General features: G+C 46.7%; 1 protein-coding gene across 3 annotated transcripts in view; it reads right to left on the bottom strand.

Moving 5' to 3' along the window:
- RAB30 (RAB30, member RAS oncogene family) overlaps positions 1-24,234 on the bottom strand; it is a 58,324-nt gene extending 34,090 nt beyond the window's left edge. For 2 of the 3 annotated variants that reach the window (XM_063127211.1, XM_063127213.1), the window contains exon 1: positions 24,128-24,234. The gene's annotated coding sequence lies outside the window, so the exon portion shown is untranslated. Of the gene's footprint in view, positions 1-18,621; positions 18,654-24,127 lie in introns of those variants that run through there. The other variant, XM_063127212.1, reaches the window with a different exon arrangement.
- Between the last annotated feature and the right edge of the window lie 601 nt (positions 24,235-24,835).

Here is a 24,835-nt window from a genome sequence, read left to right as displayed (position 1 = left end):
CCCCCCCCCCCCGACAACCCATGGCTTGTTCCTGGGTGGGTGTGTCATCTGAACCCAGCAGAACCAATCCATCATGGGTTGCAGCGATCAGGTACAGAATCGCTTGGCAAGAGTGGCAAAAAAACCTGCAGAATATTTGGAGCAGGTATTGCAAATGAGAGCCATGAAAAAGGGGTGGACCCTAGGTCTCTCCTATTAGGACTTGCTAGGTATGGTACCTCCAGTATCAAAAGCAATATGACTATGTATGTGCACGACTTGCTGGGCCTCACACCCTCAGGCAGCTGTCGGGGTGTTCATTGGCACTGATGATTGCCCTTGGGGCCCAGCTATGGGCACCAGGAAGCCATTTTAATTCCCAGTGCCCTGGAGTGCCCAATCACAGAACTGGAGGCTCTTAGTGGGGACCACCATTTTTTTAAAATTTCCCACAATGCCTCAGCACGAAACTATGTTGGGGGCATTATGGGAAATTAAAATCAGATAAGCTTGCAGATGCCCCCCTCCTCTCAAGGAGTGCTTGCCAATGGCCCATTCAAATTAGGGCTGGCCCTGGGGAAAAACAGACAGGGCAGGGTAAAAACAATAAAAATAAAACTAGTTTCTGCCCAAGCCGCTCTAGTTGGTGGTCCTCGAGGTCTTAGTAATTAAACCTCTCTTTCCCAAACTCTTCCCTCTCACTTCCCCCATCTCTTTGGCTTCACACAGGACTGTTTGAAATTCAATAGCTGCAAACTGTCCTGAAAAGAGAAGAAAAAAACGCCCCACAGATGCGCAGGAACATGTCATCAACTGTCACGCGCTTCGCAGCGTGTGGACACCCCGAGGCCGAAAGAATTGTGCTGAAATGAAGTTTAAAGCTGTAATGGGACAATACTGCTGAATAATCAGAAGAGGCTGACAAGAACCCACAGCGCTGGGAGCACGTGAACGGAAAATCAAATAGAGAAAATCCCACGACACAAGATCACACCCTCCTAGCAGAAATCAAACTACGATTTCCACTCTGCACCACATCTGTGGGGGAACGCTCATATTTCCACGTAGAACCTGTCAGCTGCCTTTCAAGAAACCGTGATATTTAACAGGCGCATTGAAACACCACAGCGTTGCTCCAAAGAACATCCTGTTTACATTATGCCATAAGGATGAACGGATGTGATTCAGGAAGGAGGGGGGCACCTTCTTGCAGTGGGGTTGGGGTATAGTGGTTAGAGCTGAAGACCTTTATATTTTCTCAGTATTTTAACACCTAATTTAACTTAAATTTAAACTTTGCTGTTTTAATTCTGTATTTTAATCTGTATCAATTTCTGCTGTGTAGTTTTATCCTGGTTGTGCTTTTATTTATTTATTTATTTATTTATTTATTACATTTTTATACCGCCCAACAGCCGAAGCTCTCTGAGCGGTTCACAAAAATTAAAACCATAATAAAACAACCAACAGGTTAAAAGCACAAATACAAAATACAGTATAAAAAGCACAATATTGTATTTTGTATTTGTGTTTTTAGACGGTTGGTTGTTTTGTTGTGCTTTTCATGGTTTTAATTTTTGTGAACCGCCCAGAGAGCTTCGGCTATTGGGCGGTATAAAAATGTAATAAATAAATAAATAAATAAAAACAAATAAATAAGAGTGGGGAGACCAGGGTTCAAGTCCCCACTCAGCCATGAAACTCACTGGGTGACTTTCGACCAGTCACTGACTCAGCCTGACCTACCTCACACGGCTGTTGTTGTGAGGATAAAATGGGGAGGAGGAGGAGGAGGAGGAGGAGAAGATCATGTAAGCTGTCATGGCCTCCTTGGAGGAAAGGTGGGATACAAATGTAACAAAGAATGATTTAAAAATTCATGCACGAGGCAGAGCGAGCTGGTTCCCAAAGACAGAAATTTTGGAACGGAGCAATGGGCAGGGATGAGGAAATCGGTGGAGCTGGTCTGGTGGATGTACTCAGGGGTCCTGGCGGGCACCACTGCACCCACAGACACCAGGTAAGTGAAGTGGTTTGAACACACTAAAAAGCTGCACTTTTTATGGTGTTTTATAAATTAGCAAAAAAGCCCGTCATACGACATGTGTACAGGAGCAGTCTGGTAAGGAGGTTAGTGGGTTTTGGCCCCTCTGCTAGGCCGGAAGCTCCTGGCAATGATCTTTCTTCGGAACTTGGAACTTCTTTAGAAGGCTGCAGCTCCGAGAAACGTCGCTAGATGGCACCAGAGGGCAAAAACTATTTCTCGGAACTTGGAACTTCCATAGAAGGCCGCAGTTCCGAGAAACGTCCCTAGATGGTGCCAGAGGGCAAAACCTATAACTGGTTTGGAGGAGCAGTCTGGGCTTTTTTTTTTTTTTAATTTTTATTATTGAAACAACAAACACAAATCAAAATCACTTAATACAAAGATATTATAATACCTTACTATCATATATTCGATGTTAACCTATTAAACATAATATAATAAACATAACAGTGCTCCCCCCACCTCGGGATCTCATTCTTGTTTCCAAAAACTCATAGTTTCATCTGTTGGTGGATCCCCCCTTCCTTTAGAAAATACAAACTCCAGGAACTTTTTCCATATACTCTCAAAATCATTTGTTTTTACTATGCCTCTTTTCATTTTTATATTACATGTCAATTTATCGTTTATAGCAATGTCCCACACTTCTTTATACCATTCTTCAATACAATAATCTCCTGTAATTTTCCAATTCCTAGTTACTATCAACCTCGCAGCTGTCAGCAGGTTCGTTATCAATTCCTTCATTTCTTTATTACATTTAAGATCATCATGCAGTGAGAGTAATGCAATCCTTGGTGTAACTTCTACTTTAAATCCCACAATCTGTTCAATCTCATAAAACACCATCTTCCATAACTTTTGCACATGTATACAATCCCACCACATATGTAAATACGTTCCCTTTTCACCACAACCCCTCCAACAATCTGCTGAAAGCTGTTTATTAATCTTATTTAATCTAACCGGAGTTAAATACCACCTCCATACAAGTTTATAGTAATTCTCCTTTATTCTTACTGACATATTTCTCAACACTCTCTGTCTCCATAGTCCATCCCACCTCTGTTGTCCTATTTGTATCTTCAAATCAGTCTCCCAAACCATTTTCCCAGCACTATCCAGCCCTCCTTTCTCAACTAATATATTATATATTTGAGCAGTCTGGGCTTTTATATATATAGATTATTACTAGGGCAGCATCATGGCTTGGCATTTGGGGGCACCTGCCAAGACCAACATCCTAGCAGGGGCTCCTTTACTAAAGCCAGGAGCTATTTCTCCCGCACTTTCCCTGTTCCTCAACGGCCTGGCTTCTTAGTTTTCTACCTCCTAAAGCAAGGACTCGCTCTTCTCCCCAGCCTTGCTTCAACAGGGCATGCTGCTCAAGGGGGAAGGAGGCCAGCCCACAGATAAATTCAACAAAGCTCATCCATGTGAGGCTTTCTGCAGCAGCTAAACTGCAACCCTGGAGAGCAGACAGTCGAAGCCTTGGCCAGAGAACCGTCGCTGCTGTTGGTGCTGTGTGGCCCTGAACACTCACGGCGTCTCCCAGTTGGCTGCTTTCAGGGTCAAAAACTGTGAGCTGTCAAACTTTTGTTGGCAGGATGTCGCCATATGAGGAGAGGAGAAGACATGTGCAGCATCAGAGAGCGGGACACATTTGGATTCCCAATTATTTTGCCACCCTCCCCTCCTTAGTTCCTCCAAATCCTGCTTGGCCGGACTACTTCCTATCAGGAAAACTCTCTTCCATTTGCATCAAAATAGTGGGACAACGATCTACTGAGGTCTAGAAACATGCAGCACTCCCCAAAAGTGGGCTTCCACGAACCATGTGCTGCACCCGTAAGAGCCTAAAGTACGCCCCAGTTTTCTGTTTGGAAACAAGCGAAAGTTAGCAGCAGATCCAATTAGCACCGTTGCGCTTTGCGGAGGAAATCTAACGCTGCGTCTCTGCCCGCTGTCAGACCCAGATTCTGTGCAGTTGAATGGTGGGATGAGGCACGGCCAGATGGGGAGGCAGGCAAAGGTGAAGAAGTCTGAATTTAGCAACCACACATTTTCTGGTTGCTCAGAACAGGGAGCGAGTCAGACTCAGCCACTTTTATAAGGCACACCGAGTATCACCATAGGTTCCGTCGACTTGCTGTTCTCTCATTTGGCCAGAGTTGCTGACGATGCACAAGGGACCACAGTTCAGAATTAGAGCTCATGCTTTGCATGCAGAAAGGTACCAGGTTCAATCCAAAGTAAAAGAATCGGGGAGCATCTGATGGGAAAGGAACCCCCTATCCAAGACCCCGGAGAGCCGATCAAAGTAATACAATGCTTGGCCAGCTGGACAAATAGCTCCCCATTCCTCGTGTCAACAGTTCAAAACATGCCTTGGTCACAAGTTCCAGCATCAGCAGTTTTTGTCACGCATCCTTGGTCTTTCTCCTTGGCCTAAGAGAGGCCATTTTTTTAACCCACGTGGTCATTTGTTTTTAAATCGTGCTGAATGTGCACACATGTGAATATTTTTGATGCAGCACGTAAAGTGAAGGAGGAGAAGGGGGAAAAGCTTGAGAGATTTTTGCAAAATGTGGAACAGCCAGAATTGTAGAAAGGCGGTACAACAGTTCTCCTTCCCCACAAAAGGACAATTACCAAGGCATCTCATGAAAGACTCTAGGCAGAACATAGAGGTAGTATCATTGGCCCAAACATATACAAGGGACACTATCGTCAAGGAGGTACCAACCTTGATATGGGAAATAGAGAAAGTCCCAGGAAATAGAGGAGGGGTCAGCGAAAATTAGTCATGGAGTGCAGACTGCTGCTCCAACTGCTATTTTTCAGTGATACATCATATGAATATCAACTACCGTTGGGAGAGGTTGTCCGGAGTTGTGGGGTGCGGTGCCACCAGTATGCTGATGACACCCAGCTCTAATACTCCTTTCCACCCAATTCCAAGGAAGCGGTTTCTGTGCTAAACCGGTGTCTGTTGGCGGTAATGGATTGGATGAGGGCGAACAAATTGAAACTTGTTTGCTTTCTCTTCCCCTCCTTATTGTTTTATTATGGTTTTATTAGAATGTAAGCCTATGCGGCAGGGTCTCGCTATTTACTGTTTTACTCTGTACAGCACCATGTACATTGATGGTGCTATATAAATAAATAATAATAATAATAATCCTGGTCAGTCGAAAGGCAGATCAGGGAATAGGGATTCAGCTTGTGCTGGATGGGGTTACACTCCCCCTGAAGACGCAGGTCCACAACTTGGGTGTACTTCTGGATTCAGCCCTGAGCCTGGATGCCCAGGTTTCGGCGGTGGCCAGGAGTTCATTTGCACAGTTAAAGCTAGTGCGCCAGCTGCGCCCGTTCCTAGAGATGTCGGACCTGGCCACGGTGACACATGCCTTAGTTACATCCCGATTGGATTACTGTAACGCGCTCTACGTGGCGCTGCCTTTGAAGAGTGTTCGGAAACTCCAGCTGGTTCAAAGAGCTGCAGCCAGATTGTTGACCGGGGCTGGTTACAGGGAGCAGACATCTCCCCTGTTAAAACAGCTCCACTGGCTTCCAGTCTGTTTCCGGGCACAATTCAAAGTGCTGGTTATGACCTATAAAGCTCTATGTGGTTCGGGTCCAGGTTATTTGAAAGAACGTATTCTCCCTTATGAGCCTGCCCGTGCTTTGAGATCTTCTGGAGAAGCCCTTCTTTCAGTCCCACCTTCTTCACAGGCACGCTTGGTAGGGACATGGGAGAGGGCCTTCTCGGTGGCTGCTCCGGTGCTCTGGAACTCTCTTCCCGGGGAAGCTAGGCTGGCTCCCTCCTTGATGGGCTTTCGGAAGCAGGTTAAAACTTTTTTGTTCCAGCAGGCCTTTGGAGAATAATCCAGCCCTCCATCTATGTTAATGTCTTATAATTTTGTTGTGTATTTAAACGTTTATGTTTTAATTTATTTTTTTCCTAGGTTTTACAATGTATGTTTTAAACTTTGTAAGGCCGCCTTGAGGCCCAGTACTGGGCAAAAGGAGGGATACAAATAAATAAATAAATAAATAAAAATAATAATATACTGCATTTCCCTTAGAACAGCTTTCCCTAACCTGATACCCTCTAGATCTGTTGGACTGCAATTCCCATAATTCTCCAGCCAGCATCGGCAATGTTGCACTCTGTTCGGCTTTTAAGGCGCGGGATTAAAAGCCTTGAGCTAGACACAGAGTGCTGGAATATATCTGTGTACCAGCTCTCTCCCTTATCTTTCTCGTGCTAACCTTGCTCTTCTCTGCACGTTTGACAGCCTATGTGCCTTGCCTTCCGAACTGACCTTGGCTAAATTCCTGGAGCTCTGTTGCCGTGTCACTGTAAGAAGAACACAGCTTGCAGAGTTATATCAGTTTAGGGGATTTAAACCTCAAAAAGGGTTTGTTTGTTTTTACTTGTAAACAGAGAGAAATAAAGGCACCACCATATCTAAGCAATTTAGAAAAGAAACCAAAAGACAGGATTATCTTTGTCTCCCCGTGTCTGGCCCTGCAGTGATGGAAGCTGCTGAACTATCCCAAAGTCTTTGTAAAAGTTACCAGATTAAAAACATCTGCTTATTTACATCTGGATATGACTCATTTTATTTATTAAGACATTTGTATCCCACCCTATATCACTGGGATCTCAGGGCAGTGTACGGATAAAATCAGAACAATGTAAAACCATAAACAATATACACAGTTTAAAATGTATCAAATCGTTAACAAATTAAAACCAATTAAAACTATGTGCAACCATGGGGAATTCAGCCCTCAAAGGCCTGGATAAAAAGCCATGTTTTAACTTGGCACAGAAATGAAACCAACGTCAGTCGGGCCTCCAATGGGAGGGTATTCCATAACCAGGGTGCCACAACGTGACTATCAATATCAGACCCCACCCCCAATAGGAAAAGAATCCCCTCTTCCAGGATGCATTCAAGGGTGCAATTTTGTGTTGGATATGTGGCCTTGGGAACGGGGGTTTAATGCCACTTGCTGATTTGGGCCCAGGAAAGGAAAGGAAAGGAACCTCTCGTGCAAGCACTGAGTCATTACTGACCCTTGGAGGGACACCAGCTTTCGCTGATGTTTTCTTGGCAGGCCTTATAGCAGGGTGGTTTGCCGTTGCCTTCCCCGGCCGTTATTGCCTTTCCCCCAGCTAACTGGGTCCTCATTTTACCGACCTCGGGAGGATGGAAGGCTGAGTCGACCCGAGCCGGCTGCCTGAAACCAGCTTCCGCTGGGATCGAACTCAGGCCGTGGGGAGAGTTTCAGCTGCAGAAACTGCTGCTTTACCACTCTGTGCCACATGAGGCTCATGATTTGGGCCCAGCCAATAAGGATTTTGAAAATTTTGATGCCAGCCTTTCAATTTATTTATTTATTACATTTTTATACCGCCCAATAGCCGAAGCTCTCTGGGCGGTTCAATGGAGTTGTTCATTACTCAAGGAAAACTGTGTTCCAAGAGGGGAAGTTTCTGAATGACATCCATTCAGGTGGACAATTTATCAGATGGCTGGTTGGCTGGTTCATTAGGAAGTGGACTGGGTCTGATGGGTACAGGATAGCTCCCTGGGGGAACATCCGCCATTTCCAGGCCTGAGACTGATCAGTATGGTCACATGCCAATCTTAGAGCTAGTTTTTAATTTACAGAGAGCTGATGTGTCAAAAAGGCAATAAAAAAGTGGGGTTTCCACATGACATGGCGACCTGTGAAAACCGTGACCGTAACGGCTTTGCTGGATCAGGACAATGGTGCACCTAGGCCAGCCACATAAGCCTCTTGATTTTGTTGCCAAAAAAGAAAGAATTTCACAAGGGTACCCAAGCAATTCACGCCAAGGAACCTCATTTTAAAAAAGGAAAAGAAGAAAAGCACATCCTGTCACGTGTCCTATTAAAAAAGCAGAGCAAGAGTAACCATGTGTGAAAAGCGCAGCCTTTACTCGACAGATTTGCTCTGCTGAACGCGGCCGGGGTCACAGTTGCTGGCTGCAATCGATAAAAGTTTGGGAGACTTTAAAAAGAAGCAGCAGGTGGGACGCCAGAGGAACAGTGCAGCAAAAGGAAAAAGAACTGGATTCTATCCAATCTTGAGTACTAGAGCCAAGGACACAGATTCCTCTGTGGCCCACTTAATTGCAATGCTTGAACTTCTCCATCCGCTAGTACAACCCCCTGGGGGGAAAAAACCTACAACTCTGCTCCTTAAGATCTTAGATAGAAATCTTAGGCCTTGTGGCCCTCCTTGACCAATTCAGTCTGGCCCAAAAGGTTGACAAAACACAGAAGAATATGCTGGTTTAGGCAAGGCCTATCTACTCCAGAAGTCTGTTCGCACAGGGACCAACCGGAAGCCCACAAGCCTGGAGAAGAGAAATCACAGGATGGGGTTACATGATAGCACTCTTCAAAGACAGAAGAGAGGAAGAACTTGTTTCTCTGCTACCCCAGAGGGCAGGACCAGATCTAATGGACTTAAGGGACAGGAGGGTGGATTGTGGTTAAACATTAAGATACAGAAGGGTAGATTGTGGTTGAACATTAGGAGAAACTTCTTCTGGGCCTCACAACCATCAGCCTAGCTTATACCACTGCTGAGAAGGAGAGGGCAAGGCGAGTGGAGGCTTCTGACCCATTTCCTTGCTCTCCTCGTCACCACTACACCTGGAGAGGGCAGGTGAGCTGGAAAAGACAGGAAGGAGGAAGCGAACAGGGCCAGAGGACTCTAGAGATCAGCAATAAGCCCTCTTTTGGACTATATGGACCTTGGCAACTGCCCGATGATGCCAATCCCTGGCACTGGCCCTTTGCATTAGTGAAATACCAGTTACTGAGCTCGGTAGGCCACAAGGCATGGCTGGTGGACTCTCTTTGGCTTTGTGGGACACACATTGTGCAAGCCTTGGCTATGAAACTAAAGTCTTGGAAATGGAAAGAAACCCCAAGCTCTCATTATGTCTAGCCACTTGAGATGGCAGACGCCACTTTTCATCGCAGGACAGAGTTCCTGGAGGGCTAGTTAACTTCTGGACAAGGTTTTCAACGTGTCACTTTCCCGCTAAGATTACCCTTCATAGAGAGATGCTGCCTTTACGAAAACGTAAAGCTTTTTTGCTTCCTCATCTGGGGTGGGTGGGTATAATAGTCTCCAAAGGAGGAAATCCTTTTTACTGTTTCCACCCATGCCTGCAGCCTCAAGCAATAGTTCCATGCTTGCTCTCACAATTTTGACAGCTGGTAGAATGAAGGCTTGAAAGAAAGCTGGCCTTCGATATAGAAAAGAGGTGGATTCCAACACCTGCCCAAGAATGCAGCTCACTGGGTAGCCTTAGGATAAATCATTCTCTCTCAGCACAGCCTACCTCACAGGGCTGTTGTGGGAAAAATGGGATAACCCCATGTGTGCTAGCCTGCGATCTTGCAGGAAGAGTGAGAGACCAATGTAAATGCTTAATACTAAGCACACTTTCCCCATCTGATGCCTTCCAGATATGTAACTCCCTTGAGATGGGCACCACTAGCAAATACTGACTTCTACAATTTTGCCAGGTTGCAAAACTGTGTGAAATGTTGGTGTCAACACAAGCCCGCACATCTGCTTATTTTACTTACAAGAGTCAGTTTTTCAAAAATGCAGAGGAGGGGTGGTATGTGGGTGTGGGTGTTGTTGTTTTAAGGACTAGCAGACTGCGAGGTGTGGAAGGCATGGAAACCGGAGATATACAGCCTGTAATTTTAAAGAAAATGAAATCCTTCAATGAAGCCTCATGCTTCTGACAAGATGGAAGCTTTCTGCCCAAACTTGCTTCTTTTTTTCAGACTGTGCTGCCTTCGTGTTCAAGATTTCCCAAGCGCTAGAAACGTTCACTGCACAGAACTGTACTACAGTTCAACGCAACTCTCTGCGCACCAGTTGGAGCTACAAGGATCTAAAGGACTGGAAAACCCAGCAGTGAGATCTGACAGATCAAGCTTTCCCCAACCTGGTGCCCTCTAGATATGTTGGACTGCAATTCCCCATCATTCTCCATCAGCATAGCCATGCCCAACAGATCTAGAGGGCACCCAGCTGGCCATGCTGGCTCATAATGATGGGAGTTGATAGCCATGCTGAATGGGAATGATGGGACCTATAGTCCAACACTTCTGAAAGGAACCGGGTTGAAGGAGGTTGTGAAAGATTAATCCCAGCTCAATACTTACTGATAAAACTAAACTATTAGATTTATAAATGCTATGAATAAAAGAAAAAAGTTCAGTTCACACTCACACACACAGAGTTGTGCCACCAACTAAACAGCTCATTTACTGCAGGATGAAATCAAATAAATGGGTGGGGAGAATTGGGGGAGGATGGGGAGAAACTGAAGTCATCCATTCCTCAGCTAATGCAAAAAGTATGGTTTTCTGAAAATCCCTATTTGTGTCCTTTGTCCTCTGCTTCAAATGATTTCTGAAAGCCCTGGGCACAATCCAGCATACAGTTCAGTATGTTCAAGCCCAACTGAAATCAGCAGTGCTTAACCTCTGAACCAAGATATTTTGTTTGTTAAAAAATATAAATATATAAAGTTCTGTAGCAAGGAAACCTAAATCGTACCCTCCTTAAATTAAGCAGAATTCTACAGTGTAGAGGATTTTGCATTATGGTTGCAAAATCCATAGCAAAATGAAATACAGCCATCAATTGAAGGGGCATAAACACAGACTGAAGGTATTAAAGTATACAGGGGGTGGGGGGAGTCCTCTGAAATTAGTGATCAGCACTAATGGCAAGAATTCACCTTAGCGCTTGCTTCATGCTCCAAATCAAGACGACAGCACACAAAGCCGGACACTCAGATGGTACATTTATTTATTTATTACATATTTATACTGCCCAACAGCCTAGGCTCTCTGGGCAGTTTACAGCTAAAACCATAATATAACAACATAGAATCATAGAATAGCAGAGTTGGAAGGGGCCTACAAGGCCATCGAGTCCAACCCCCTGCTCAATGCAGGAATCCACCCTAAAGCATCCCTGACAGAGGGTTGTCCAGCTGCCTCTTGAAGGCTTCTAGTGTGGGAGAGCCCACAACCTCACTAGGTAACTAATTCCATTGCCGTACTGCTCTAACAGTCAGGAAGTTTTTCCTGATGTCCAGCTGGAATCTGGCTTCCTTTAAGTTGAGCCCGTTATTCCGTGTCCTGCATTCTGGGAGGACCGAGAAGAGATCCTGGCCTTCCTCTATGTGACAACCTTTAAAGGATTTGAAGAGTGCTATCATGTCTCCCTTCAATCGTCTCTTCTCCAGGCTAAACAGGCTCAGTTCTTTCAGTCTCTCTTCATAGGGCTTTGTTTCCAGACCCCTGATCATCCTGGTTGCCCTCCTCTGAACACGCTCCAGCTTGTCTCCAGATTAAAACTTCACAACTTTAAAAGTCACATAAAACCAACAGAAATTACAGTCCAGGGAAGGCTTGTCTAAAAAGATATATATTTTAGGAGGTGTTTAAAAGATATTACATTTTCCGCCTCCCGAACAGCACAAGGGAGGGTTTTCCAGAGGGTGGGTGCCGCTACAGAGAAGGCCCACCATCGAGGTTCTTCATGACGACATTCTATTCATCTCGGAATGATGAGCAGGGCCTCCTCTGAAGACCGTAAATGTCGCCTGGGTGTATATAAGGGAAGGCAGTCTGCCAGGTATCCTGGTCCCAAGTTGTTTAGGGATTTATAGGATAATAGCAGGACCGTGTACATGGCTCAGTAGCTAACAGGCAGCCAGTGAAGTTCTTTTAACACTGGTTTTATGTAGGCAGAGCTAGGCGTGAGCACCCTAGTTGCTGCGTTCTGCACAAGCTGTAGCTTCCAAATCACACCCCCAGGTAGCCCCACATAGAGCGTGTTACAGTAGTCTAATCGTGAGGTTACCAGTGCATGAATGACCGTGGCTAGGCTATCCCTATCCAGGAATGGGCGTAGCTGGCATACCAACCGAAGTTGAGGCCACCTGGGTGTCCAATGACAAAGATGGATTCAGGGTCCATCTAGTCCAGCACTCTCTTCATACAGTGGCCATCCTGCTGTTGACAAGGAACCCACAAGCAACAGCACCCTCCCACCCATGTTCCCCAGCAACTGGTGTATACAGGCTTACTGCCTCTGCTACTGGAGGTAGCACATAGTTATCAGGACTAGTAGCCATTGAAAACCTTCTCCCCCAGGAATTTATCCAACCCCCTTTTGAAGCCATCCAAATTGGTGGCCATCACTACATCTTCTAGTAGTGAATTCCATAGTTTAACTATGTGCTAGGCATCCAATAGTGCCTAGAGTTGTACCACCAACACCTTTTTGAGTACCTTGCCCCAATAGGAGATATCTGAAATTGGGTAATAGTCTTCTGAATCCAGGGAGGGGGTTCTTAAGGAGTGGATACACCAAGGTGTAAAGAGGCACTTATTGCCTCTGGGATCCACCCAGTAAATCCCTCCAAGCACCTTGTCAATGTTCTGGGCTCCATAATTCAAGAAGGACGCAGACAAGCCGGAGTGTGTTCAGAGGAGGGCAACCAGGATGATCAGGGGTCTGGAAACAGAGCCCTATGAAGAGAGACTGAAAGAACTCGGCATGTTTAGCCTGGAGAAGAGAAGATTGAGGGGAGACATGATAGCACTCTTCAAAGACTTAAAAGGTTGTTACACAGAGGAGGGCCAGGATGTCTTCTTGATCCTCCCAGAGTGCAAGACACGGAATAACGGGCTCAAGTTAAAGGAAGCCAGATTCCAGCTGGACATCAGAAAAAACTTCATGACTGTTAGAGCAGTACGACAATGGAATCAGTTGTGGGCTCTCCCACACTAGAGGCCTTCAAGAAGCAGCTGGACAAGCATCTGTCGTGGATGCTTTAGGGTGGATTCCTGCACTGAGCAGGGGGTTGGACTCGATGGCCTTGTAGGCCCCTTCCAACTATGCTATTCTATGATTCTATGATTCTCAGACCAATTCAACTGAAACAAGCCCATAAAACCTGACTAGATGGTGTTCTAGATGCCTCAATAGGAACTACCTGTAATGGCATCAAGGTCAGAGCAAGTATGGACAACTTTATCAAAATGCCTTGCAAATTTGTCACAGCATGCCCTTATGGGCTCCAATATATAACAGTTCCAGGAACGTGTTGTAATAATAACACCTTTACTATCCAGTATTTGCTGACATTACATGTTGCTCTGGCCTTCAGGCTAGGCAACCTGGTGCCCTCCAAATGGTTTGAATTAAAATTCTCTGGCTCAGGGATTGGGGGTGGGTGGGATAATCTAAAACATCTGGAAAGCATGCAAGATACAAATGGCCTGAACTCTAGTGATCCTTGTGCAAGATCTCCAAGACTGCAGAGTCGGTGGGGGGGGATGACAAAACTATCTTGTTCAGGTTCCAACATGTCTTCTCCTAGAGACACCCCATTGGCTTTCATTAACCAAGCCTAGCAGTAAATACTTCCAGCTCATGGCAGGGTTTTTTGGTTTCAGGCCATGCCTGTCTGACTTATCATCTTCATCCAGCTGCCTCCGGGTGCCTTCAGAAAAACAGCTTAGACCCCAGTCAATGAGTCTTTTGCGTGATGTCTTCAACCTCAGGCCAACAGCTCCAACAGGGCTGGGGAACTGAAATTTGGGGGAGTGCAAATGAACCAACCATGCCTCCCTCCAGATGCCACTCCCACTTACATTACTGGCCCTCTACTGACACATGGGCTGGAGCGGCTCCAACCTGCGCTTCGGTCAAGGACCCGCCTTCCTGCCTCCCGCTGCAGAGGATGTGGGGCAGGTGAAGCTGCCCTGAACGAGGCCGCAGCCCTGAATGAGCACTCCTCCACCCATACTGCAGTGGGGGACCCAGATTCGCTGTGCAAATTGGCCCATGGGCTGAAGATTTCCCAGGCCTATCCTAAACTGAACAGAGAGACAGTGTGGTGTAATGGTTAGAGTGTTGGACTGGGATTCAGGAGATCTGGGTTCTAGTGCCTACTAAGCCATAAAACTCACTTGATGAATTTGGGCCAAACACTCTCAGCCAAACCTATGTCATAGGGTTGTTGTGAGAATAAAATGGTTATGAAAAGGACCATGTATGCCCGCCTTAGGTTCCTTGCAAGAGGGGGAAAAGGTGGGATATAAATGTAATAAATAAAATCCTTCAGGTTCATGTTGACTCCTGCTGTTGCAGCCTGCAACCTAATGCTAGCAGTTACTGATGAAATTAGACATTACATACAACTTAACTTTTCCATTAACCCACTTACATAAGCAGGCCAACTGCAACCCCAGTTGAAATTAAAATTACGTAGGATCATCAACAACGTATAGTTATTGCAAAGGGTTCATTTTTCCGTTTAAGTAGTCACTTTAAAGAGAGAGAATACAACAGAGAAGACTCCTTATTCATCAAGAAAGCCCACCGCTGGATCCTGAGGAGTGCTGCTAATTTCCACATTGCACGACACTAACGAGTTAGAACAGGTTCAGAGAAGAGCAACAAAGATGATACATGGACCTGAAGACCTGCACTATGAGGACAGGCTGAAGGAATGTGGGATGTTCAGTCTGGAGGAAAGAAGACTGAGGGGAGACAGGTTAGCAGTGCCCAGGTACATAAAAGGGTGCCACAGGGAAGATGCTCAAGAACTATCTTCCATGGCCACAGAAATTAGGACCCCAAATAACGGGTATAAGTTACAGCTACCTAGTTTTCGATTAACTATAAGGGTAAGCTTCCTGACGGTAAGATCTGTTCAACAGTGGAATAGTCTACCTACAGAGGTTGTGGGTTCTCCATCTCTAGAAGTTTTTAAGAAGAGGCTGGGCAGCCACTATCTTGGATAGTTTAATTGGATTTTCTGCACATTGCAGAGGGCTGGACCAGAAGATCCTGGGGTCCCTTCCAACTCCACAACTCTACGACAATGGAACCAGTTACCTAGGGAGGTGGTGGGCTCTCTCACACTAGAGGCCTTCAAGAGGCAGCTGGACAACCATCTGTCAGGGATGCTTTAAGGTGGATTCCTGCATTGAGCAGGGGGTTGGACGCGATAGCCTTAAAAGCCCCTACCAACTCTACTATTCTATGATTCACTCCAAAACATTTGTCTTAATTTGCTTACAGTGCGAGTAGTCAATGGCTCAGTTCGGACAACACATAAGTCAACAGTGGACTATATAAGTAACTGTTGCTTAAATAGTCCCGTTGACTAATGTGTCATCTGTTAAGAAAATACCATGCCACTGTTGGTTATTTCCGAGAAATAACCAACAACATGCAGAGTTGACTATCTGCACAACCATTGATTATTGTGTTGTGTGATGGGCTCTGTGGATTATTTCCCATGTTTACAGGGTCCATCCCCTCGAGCCGATCTCCAAATGTTTCGCGGGGGGTGCAAAGGATGTCTCCCACAGCTTGACACGTAACGTCAAACCGTGGGAGAAATCCATCTGCCGCTATCAGGGCAGAGGGGCGCAAGGATCTGTCTGCAGCTGTCATGAGCGCATCCCTTCCCCATTTTCCAGAAGAGAAGGCGAATCAGACACCCAAGCATCTCTCCTGCCAATGCAAAGGACTCCCCTTCTCTTCTGGCAAATGGGGATGGCCCTCGCTCATGACAGCTGCAGACAGATCCTTGCACCGCCGCAGCACACCTCCTTCCCTGTCCGGGCCATGGCAACAGGGAAGGGGGCAGCATTGGTAGAGCCACCCACTTCCCTGTTGCTATGGCACTGACTGGGAAGGGCGCGTCAGTGTCGAGCAACGTCATCCCTGACAGGGGATCAGATGGCTCAGCGCCAACATACCCTTCACCGGCAGATGGATCTTGTCCTCTGATACACAAGACCACTCTACCACTTCTTGCTTCTGTGGCTGTTGCACATGGAGAAACATGCACTGTGCCCACTGCAGAAGCAAGAGGCTGCGGAATGGTCACATGCCAGGGGACAAGATCCATCCGATGAGCGCTATCCCCGTGGCCTGTCCCTGCACAGCCGCCACAGCGAGAACCAGCAGGCACATCACCTCCAATGACAGGGGAGACGATGCACCCACCGGAGCGACGGCGCATGGATTCCACCTCCTGTCAGGAAGAGTGATGCCTCCACCACCGCTTCTTTCTCCGGCGATGGCCACTACGAAAGACGCGCTGAGGCTATTGCCAGAGAAAGAAGCGGCAGTAGAGGCATCGCTTCTCCTGACAGGAGGTAGAATCAATGCGCCTCCTCTGCCATCGCTCTGGCAAGAGCCGGGGTGCATCTCCGCGCACTGCGTTTCCCATCCCCACAGAATGCTGGCGCCCCAATAAGGTAAGCAGGAACCAGCGCCACCAGGGCAGAGGGGAGGAGAGATGACTACTCGACAGAGTGTGAACACTCTACTCCACAGAGCTCCACTTCCGCATCACCCAAGCGCAACACGCAAATAGTCATCCATGGAGTGAACAATTCACACTCCGTGGACTATGGCAGGTACCGAAACCTATAGGGCTAGAATGCATAGCTCTGCATGCAGAGACTTCCATGCTACTGCAAGGTCATCTCATGAGGTCAAGTAAACCTAACACCTTTCCCACCCATCAAATTGGCATCCGTATGGAGGAAGGCCTCCCTTACGTGATCCAATGGGCGACAAAGTTCCATATAAACATTCTGGTTCCGCTGCATGTATAACCAGTTCTGGCCATACTGGCTGTACAGTGGCAGCCTCTTAATCAGAACTTGTTTAACAGTTCTAGCTGTCTTACCTTGCATATAACAGAATAAGAACTGGCATGCTAGATTAGGAACCTGAAATTTTTCTTTTAGCCTGAACGCTAAAATCAAGGCGTTAGCTCTGTGCAGGGAAGAAAAAATAATCAACATGTCTCAGGGTCTAGGCAACCCAGCATCTGGAATATTTTTCCCACCCTACTCATCAAGTCTTGCTCTCCGAACTGGAAGTATTCTGTTGTTTGCTATAGTTATATCCCACTCTAACTTTAGGCAGATTAGAGCAGATTACAAGAGGCTTTCAGCGGGCGCCCTTTATAGTGCCTTTTGCATTTCAAATATTTCAAGGGCTTCAAAATGGGAATTACTGGCATACTACTTATATGGCACCATATCGGGTAACAACTGAAATATGGGCAGGCCGGCCTTGTAGTTTTGGTCTTACTGGTGGCTGGAATCCAAGCAGCTCAACTTGACCGGCTTCTTCTGAATCAGGCACAAAAGGCTCCAATCTGACTGTGGTTGAAGGCACCGAGACCACCCTAAGCTAAAACAGATCACCAGCAATCACCAGTGATGGTCCTAATCAAGCACTCGGAGTGTGCAATTAATAGCAGGGCCAAATGGGGAGGCCCACACTGGTCAGTTGGGACACAAGCGAGCATCCATAAGAGTTCCTGTATCAGTTGTATATACAAAAACTTATTTCCCGATAGACTCTCCTTTGCTGGATCAAGGTGGATGGGGTTTTCTCCCTTAGAATAAGGCCCTACCTATAGCAACAGAGCATTTCCCCATATTCTGCAGCACAGTATAATATATGTTTACTCTGAATGAAGTCACACTGAGTTCAGTGGGCTCTGTTCCAAGTAAGGGTGCACAGAACTGGAGCTAAGAAAGAGTTTTTGTTAATAATAATAATCTATAATAAAAGAGGATTTGTCTGTCCGTCACCATCATAACCCCAAGGCCACAAAACCTAGACAACTGAAACTTGGTGGTCATATTTAGGGGACTGTAAGAGTCTGTGCCCAAGGATTATTTTGTTTTTAAAAATGCATTAATGCATTTTAATTCATTTTAATGTGCCCAATGTATCCATGTTGTTGAAGTATGCAATCAAATGTTCCACCACTAGGGACAGTATTCCTTAACCAGCACATAGTTTTGCAATCCATAGATTGAAGCCAAATGAGATTAGCAGGGTGAAGGACAATATTATAGACCTGCCGTGGGGCAGCCGCCCGTCAGGGAAATGCACTGGACGGACTTCTCACTAGGGGAAGACTTCCCTAATCAGCGCATAGCTTTGCAGTTCATACAGGCTGAAGCTAGGAGAGATGAGTAGGCTGAAGCACAGAGTTATTAGTCTGCCTACTGCCCTCTGCTGAGGAATGGAGTGGCCATACCCCTCCCTCAGGGGTCTATAGGGTAAAACATGGCAGAGGCCATGCATAGAGGTGTCAGCAGGCATTGCTGCTCTCAGACAGGGCTGGCATGATGTGTCCAACGTCACTATATCAGCACAAAGGCTATTCCTATCCATGTGAAGCCGCGTTCATTCTTTAAGATGATGATCATGACGATGACGGGGCTATATTGTTACCAGTCCCAAAGGTTTCGGACAAGGGGAGAAAGGCAGTTTTAACCAACAAATACGGGCGCAGTTACACAAACGACTTTTTAACAAGTATGCTTCAAAAGTGCTACATTTGGATTTTGAGACTCCCAACACGCCCTTTTTCCGAAAATCCTTGCATAGTTTTCTCATAACTCACATATCGCCAATTCGCCAAAGGAGACCCCAGTACATACTTTTCACAGCACATCCACAGCTTGTCCTTCAGAGCCAACGAAAAAGTCACTGGCAGAAAATCCTCTGTTTTTCTAGCCAGCACAGGAAACTATATTTCAGGATCCACACCTTGTAGAGAGGGGGGGGGGGGATGGGGGCTGTGCAAAACACACACACACACACACACACACACACACACACACTTCTAAGCACAAAAGAAATCCATAGGGAACAGAGAGGACCTGGGCAGTTGCTTTATTATTCCTCTCCTTTAACAATAAGGGAGGAAGGAAGCGAAATCAGATCAAATACAAATGCAAGGAGATTGAGCCAAAGAATGTTTATCCCACAGGAATTGAACTCACAAGATAAAAACGATATCAAATGGTATGTACCGCAACATCAGCTTTGTGGCCATTGTGTCAGTGTTTACAAACGCACTGAAGTCAAGGAACAGGGGGGTTCATTGTTCATCCTGAACTCATGTCACGCAGCAGCCCCCCGGCAATGCGTTTCCGAGGAAAGTTTGCCAGAGGACAAAACAGTGTCAGTTACACAAGGGAAGCGCCTGAATAAATCTATGTGGTAGCGGCAAGAAGAGGCAGCTGGAATGGATCCTGAGCCCAACACATGGATTCAATTTGAGCTATATCCTTGCAGCAAAGGAATTTCGTGCAGGGACCAGCACAAAGACCAGATTCGCACAAAATGCTAACCCATGGTTTATTTTAACCCATGCGTTCTTGAATTCTGGGTTATTGGGATGTGTGAACCCAGCTGAATGAACAAACCACGGTCTATTAACCAGGAACAACCCAGAGGCCCGGTCTGCACAACATGCCAGGCTCACCCTTGCGTAATCCTACAACAAACCAAGGATTTGCACAACACAACACAATCCCACCAGGGCTGCCTATTCAAAAAGGGTGCGCTTTTATTTAACCTCAGCTCATCCTGTGTTAAATAAATCACGGTGAGTCCGGCAAGTTGTGTGAACTGAGTTAGAAAGAGAACCTATGGTTTACTGTTGAGTTGTTTAAACCATAGGTTGTCATTACGTGTGAACCCAAAATGATGGGTTGTTTTCCCAGGCTACAGAGATCGCAGGTAAGGATGGTAAGAAACAAAACCCAGCCACTCTACATGCCAGTACTATAGTGCCACAAAAGCATCTGAGATGTAAAGAGTGAGTGGGTGAAGAAAGAAAGAAACAAACAACCCAAGAATTAAGAAAACAAACCATGGTTTGCTTAATCGTCTGCCAGACAAACCCTGGATAGGGCAACAAACCATGGGTTAGTATTTTGTGCAAACCAGGTCAAAGCATTGTCTGGTGTGCAATTCATAAACCATTTTAAGGCAGGTCACAGAACACATGTTTACTCAGCAGTAATGTCCATTGGATTCAATGAGAGTCACTTCTGAGTAAGTAGGCACAGGATGACCCAACGCCAATCGACCAAATTCAATTCAAAATTTTCCAGAAAACCCAAACCATTGGAACATTTTTTCTAAAAATTGTAGCTTTGGGAGGCAGACACAACTGGTGAGGGATCTGGGGTCCTTCCACAATTTTAACAACTGCTTTAATTCTAAATACAGTGAGCTGAAAGTCCTCTGATTTACAATGAGATTGCTCCCAACTTTGGCTGCAGTCCAGGCTAAACTTACTTGACAGCAACCCTTGAATGCATGGAGATCTACACTTATTTGTTTGCTATGGTGTCAAACTATGTGGTTCTTTGCAAAGTAGTATAAGCAAAGAAGTCAAGTCCCTGCCCTGAGGAGCTTACAATCTAAATACCAGGAAAGGAAGAACAAAGAAAGCTGTTTCATATCGTTTACCTAGCAGAGTCTTGTTTACCTTGCCTGGCAGTGGCTTTTCCAGGGCTTCAGAGAAAACCTTTTCCAGTCCTACTTGGATTGAAACTGGGACCTTCTGCATGTAAAACATGCATCCTGTGTCTAAGGTGTGGGCCATGTCATAGAAATCAATGGGATCTACTTTCAAGTCAGCGTGTTTAGGATCAGAGTGGCAGAGTCCCAGGTGCTGTGTTAGGATGCTGCACCCTCGGGCAGCTACTGGACTCCCAACAGAGCCTGTGGCTAATGCTTGCCCTGGGCCTTCGACCAGTGCTGGGCTGCTGGATCTGGAGAGCTGCCATTTTAGTTTCCCACAACACCAGGTGCACTGTGGGAAACTGGAACAGGCAGCTCACTGTCCAGCAGTGATCAGGACACCGCTAATGCCCAACACTGCCAGGCAAGTCTTCCAGCGAGACCTACTAACACAGGAGGAGTGGTCTCAAGGAGTCCCTCAAACCTAAAACCAGTCATGCAGAGTCCTGTTGCAACCTGTGATTTCAGATGCATCTGCAGCTTGGTCCTCAACATATTTATTTGGAAATGAGTCCCTTTAAGCAACAGGGCCAATTTCGATGTTACCTACCCCATGTGCGGGCTGTGGGAAAGCCATGCCTTGCGCCAACACTGTGAGCGGGGAGCATAGGGCAGCATCCAATGGAGCAACTGCATGTACACAATGCAGCACCAGTGTAAGCCACCTCGGGCGCAGCGCCAATGCCGCCAGCAGCCACAACAGGTTTCCACAGAGAGCGTCCATCGCATATAAGTACAGCAGTCCCATCGGACGCTGCCCACAATATTTTAAAACTCCTTACAACCTTCATAGAAGCTGGCTTATACAGAGCCAGAACACGCATTGTCAGCAGCTGGCTGCAGCTCTCCAGGGTTTCAGGGGAAGCCTCACCTGGAGACCTTCTGCGTGCAACGCAGTCCCTCTATCACTCAGCCACAACCCTCCTAGTCCATGTAGCATTTATCTGCCAGCGCATCCCATTTCTGCAGATGGAAAGCACTGGCGTAAAGGCAACCTAGAGTTCCTACCCATTAAAATAATACATGTTACAATCTCCATATTGCAATGATTTGTCAACCTAGTGAGTTCCTGGCTGCAGTAAGATCCCTGCTTCCCAACACTCTCTTATCCAGTTACATTATATTTATTTATTTCATTTTTATACCGCCCAATAGCCGAAGCTCTCTGGGCGGTTCACACAAATTAAAAACCATTCAAAATATAAGGCAAACAGTATAAAAATATGACATAAAATACAATATAAAACCACAACCAGGATAAAATTAGCAGCAGTGCAGAAATACAATTTTTAAAATACAAATTCAAAACAGCAGAGTTAAAAATAAATTTATAAACTGTTAAAATGCTGAGAGAATAAAAAGGTCTTCACCTGGTGTCTGAAAGAATATAGTGTAGGTGCCTGGCGAACCTCCTTAGGGAGCTCATTCCACAGCCGGGGTGCCACAGCAGAGAAGGCCCTGCTCCTGGTAGCCACCTGCCTCACTTCCTTTGGCAGGGGCTCACGGAGAAGGACCCCTGAGGATGACCTTAGGGTCCAGGCAGGTACATATGGGAGGAGGCGTTCCTTCAGATAACCTGGCCCCAAGCCGTTTATGGCTTTAAATGTTAATACCAGCACTTTGAATCGGGCTGGACATGGACTGGCAGCTCCCAAGTAGTGGGGGTCCCGGGGATGGGTGGGTGGGAGGAACAGCAAACTACCCATTCTAATTTTTTCCATTGGCATCCAATCCGTAATAAGAAAGAGAAAAAGAGGTCTACTGCCTATAGGATTCCACGTTTGCGTTCCGAAAGCCCCACACAGTTCACGTGTTTCCCCAAAGATGTCCCTAACCTAAAATACAGCCGGATCAGAAGCCCAAGTTATGCAAACATTCAGTAGTTAAAAAGGACTGCAATTTATTCGCCAGGCCACCCAAGCATCCGAAATGAATCGAGAAACTGATGCTGCGACCCTAACCACACACTTGCTCGGGAACCACTGAACTCACCGAAACTTACTTCCAAGTCAGCACGCAGAGGATCAGGCTGCAGCTGCCAGATTCGCAAAACTCAAGAGGATTCCTGAAAAGAAGCTGGAGAGGGCCAATGGGGATCTTTCCCTCTGTTTTAAGAGGCCAACTCGGCCCAGGAGAGAGACCAAGCAGCTCAGCTCTTTGCTGTGTCAATGTTTGCTTTCCCCTAACCAATCAGAAAACTCTCGTCATATTCCCAGGGTCCTCCATCTCTCTGAGTATCTTGGTGGCATTAAGAGCAACCGATTCCAGCCAACTGCATTTGGACATATTTCTCCCCGGAAGAACACAATGGTACCAGCACAGCTGCTTCTGTGGCTATTTATTATTTGCATATGGTCACCGGGATTTGGTCACCAGTGTGCAAACTAAGTTATAACAGAGTCGAGGGGGGGAGGGGGGAACACACACAAATTAATTCAGATTAAAAGTCCATTAGGATCAGTCAGGAAGGGAAAAATGGGGCAGGGGACTGTTTGAAAAAAGATACTCTTATTATAATGTATCAGACATGCAATGGGATCCAAAGCATGTTTCCTCGGGAGCAACTCCCACTGAGTTTGATGGGGCTTACTCCCTAGTAAGTGCGCATAGGACTGCAGCCTCATCAGGAAGTCACAGTGTGATCCTAAGTGTATTCACTCAGCGGTAACTCCAACTAAGTCCCAAATGTGTTTAGGATTGCAGCCTAAACACGCAGGAGGTGGGACTGTTGGAGAATTGTTATTTCTATATTTTAAGCACCACTCATGTCTACCACCGCGACTGTTAGTCATGTCACCATTTACAAAGGATGGGGAGGGAAGAAAAGCCATTTCTAATAGGAAACGTTTCTGGTTATTATTTTTTTCTAGTCCTCTATTCGGTCTTCCAAGTTTCAGTTTATTTATTTCGGTCACGGACCAATTCAGCAGGTCTTTCAAGAAAGGGGAAAGGGAAAAAGAAAAGAAAAAAGGATAGAGGAGGAGTGAGGGCAGAATGAAAGAGCTGACTCAAGTCTCCGGAGCTGGCATTAAATCACATCTCTTCGCCCCACAATCGTTCAACGTGTCATTCCCTTCATCGGAGCTTCCCCACTACCACCAAAACCACCCACCCGGCCGTGCTCAATCAATACCGAAATTAGTTGCTTCATCCATCCTAGACATTTACTCACACCCCAACATCTGGAAGGGGAAAAGGAGAGGAGGAGAAAAGACGGAGAAGCATTCTGCGGGCAAACCCGCCTCGGCAGGGATTCTGCACATGCAATCTCTTTTCCTTCCCAAAAAGAAAAGAGAAAAAGGGGGGGGGGGAGAGAGATAACAGGAGGACGACGAAGGGGAACCACCAGTTATCTGCACCAGGTTTGCAGGTAACTCTGGCCTGGAAGCTGGGGTGGATTTATCCCATAAATAAAATTAAACAGTCAGAGAGGAACGGTCCTTATGGTTACGACTTTGTTTGGGGCGATTTTGCCTTCCAACAGTAAAACAAAACGCAGGAGACAAAGCGTCCCCGCCAATGCATGCGCATCCACTGCACGTTTTCGATGGAGACAGCCCACTTGAATATATTTATAATTAAGGAAAGAAGAAATAACAACAGCAACGCACGCATCGCATAACTCACCTGGTTTGGGATGGCTGCTCCCTGCCCTTTTACAAAGAACATAAAAAACCAAGAGGCCAGGCTGGAAATCAAGTCACTGAGCCATGGGGCCAAGCTTGCAAGCAGCTCCCTTGGGGGATGCAAACTGTGGAAAGGGTGGGTGGGTGGGTTTTTGTTTGGGGTTTTTTTTCCCCCCTCTCCTTTCCCCCCTCCCTACCAACCCATTCCCGCCCCCTTTTGCTTGGGCTGCTGCTGGGGCTGATGGAAGCAGCGACAGCAGGGGTGGGAGGAGGCTGCGCACGGATCGGGATATGGCACAATGCGTTGCAGCGCAAGGAACGCGCTCTGCCCTTCGCCCGCTTTGCAATTACATCATCCTTCTATCACTCTAGGAGGTGGGAGGGAGCGAGGGCGAGACAGGCAGGGGAGGCGGAACGTTCTCATTGGCCCGTTCAGGGCTCTCCCCCGTGGGCTTCTGGGAAATGGAGTTCCGAGCTGCCGTCCGCGCCTGCAGCCTGAGGCGGTGAGGGAACTACAGCTCCCGCGCAGCCCCGCGCGGCGCAGGCGCGCAGGGGGGGGAAGCACAAAAGGCGGGGACGGAGGGAGGGCCTTGGGTTTCGCCAGACGAGCTCGCTCTCGGGGCGGCCATATTGGCGGCGAGGATAGTGGCGGAGGTGAGCGTTCTGAGGCGGCGGAGGAAGAAGAAGAAGAGGAGAAGCGGGGCTAGCA

This window comes from Elgaria multicarinata, chromosome 5 (assembly GCF_023053635.1).
Source record: "Elgaria multicarinata webbii isolate HBS135686 ecotype San Diego chromosome 5, rElgMul1.1.pri, whole genome shotgun sequence".
Taxonomy (NCBI): Eukaryota; Metazoa; Chordata; class Lepidosauria; order Squamata; family Anguidae; genus Elgaria; species Elgaria multicarinata.
This window is presented reverse-complemented; position numbering and strand designations above follow the sequence as displayed.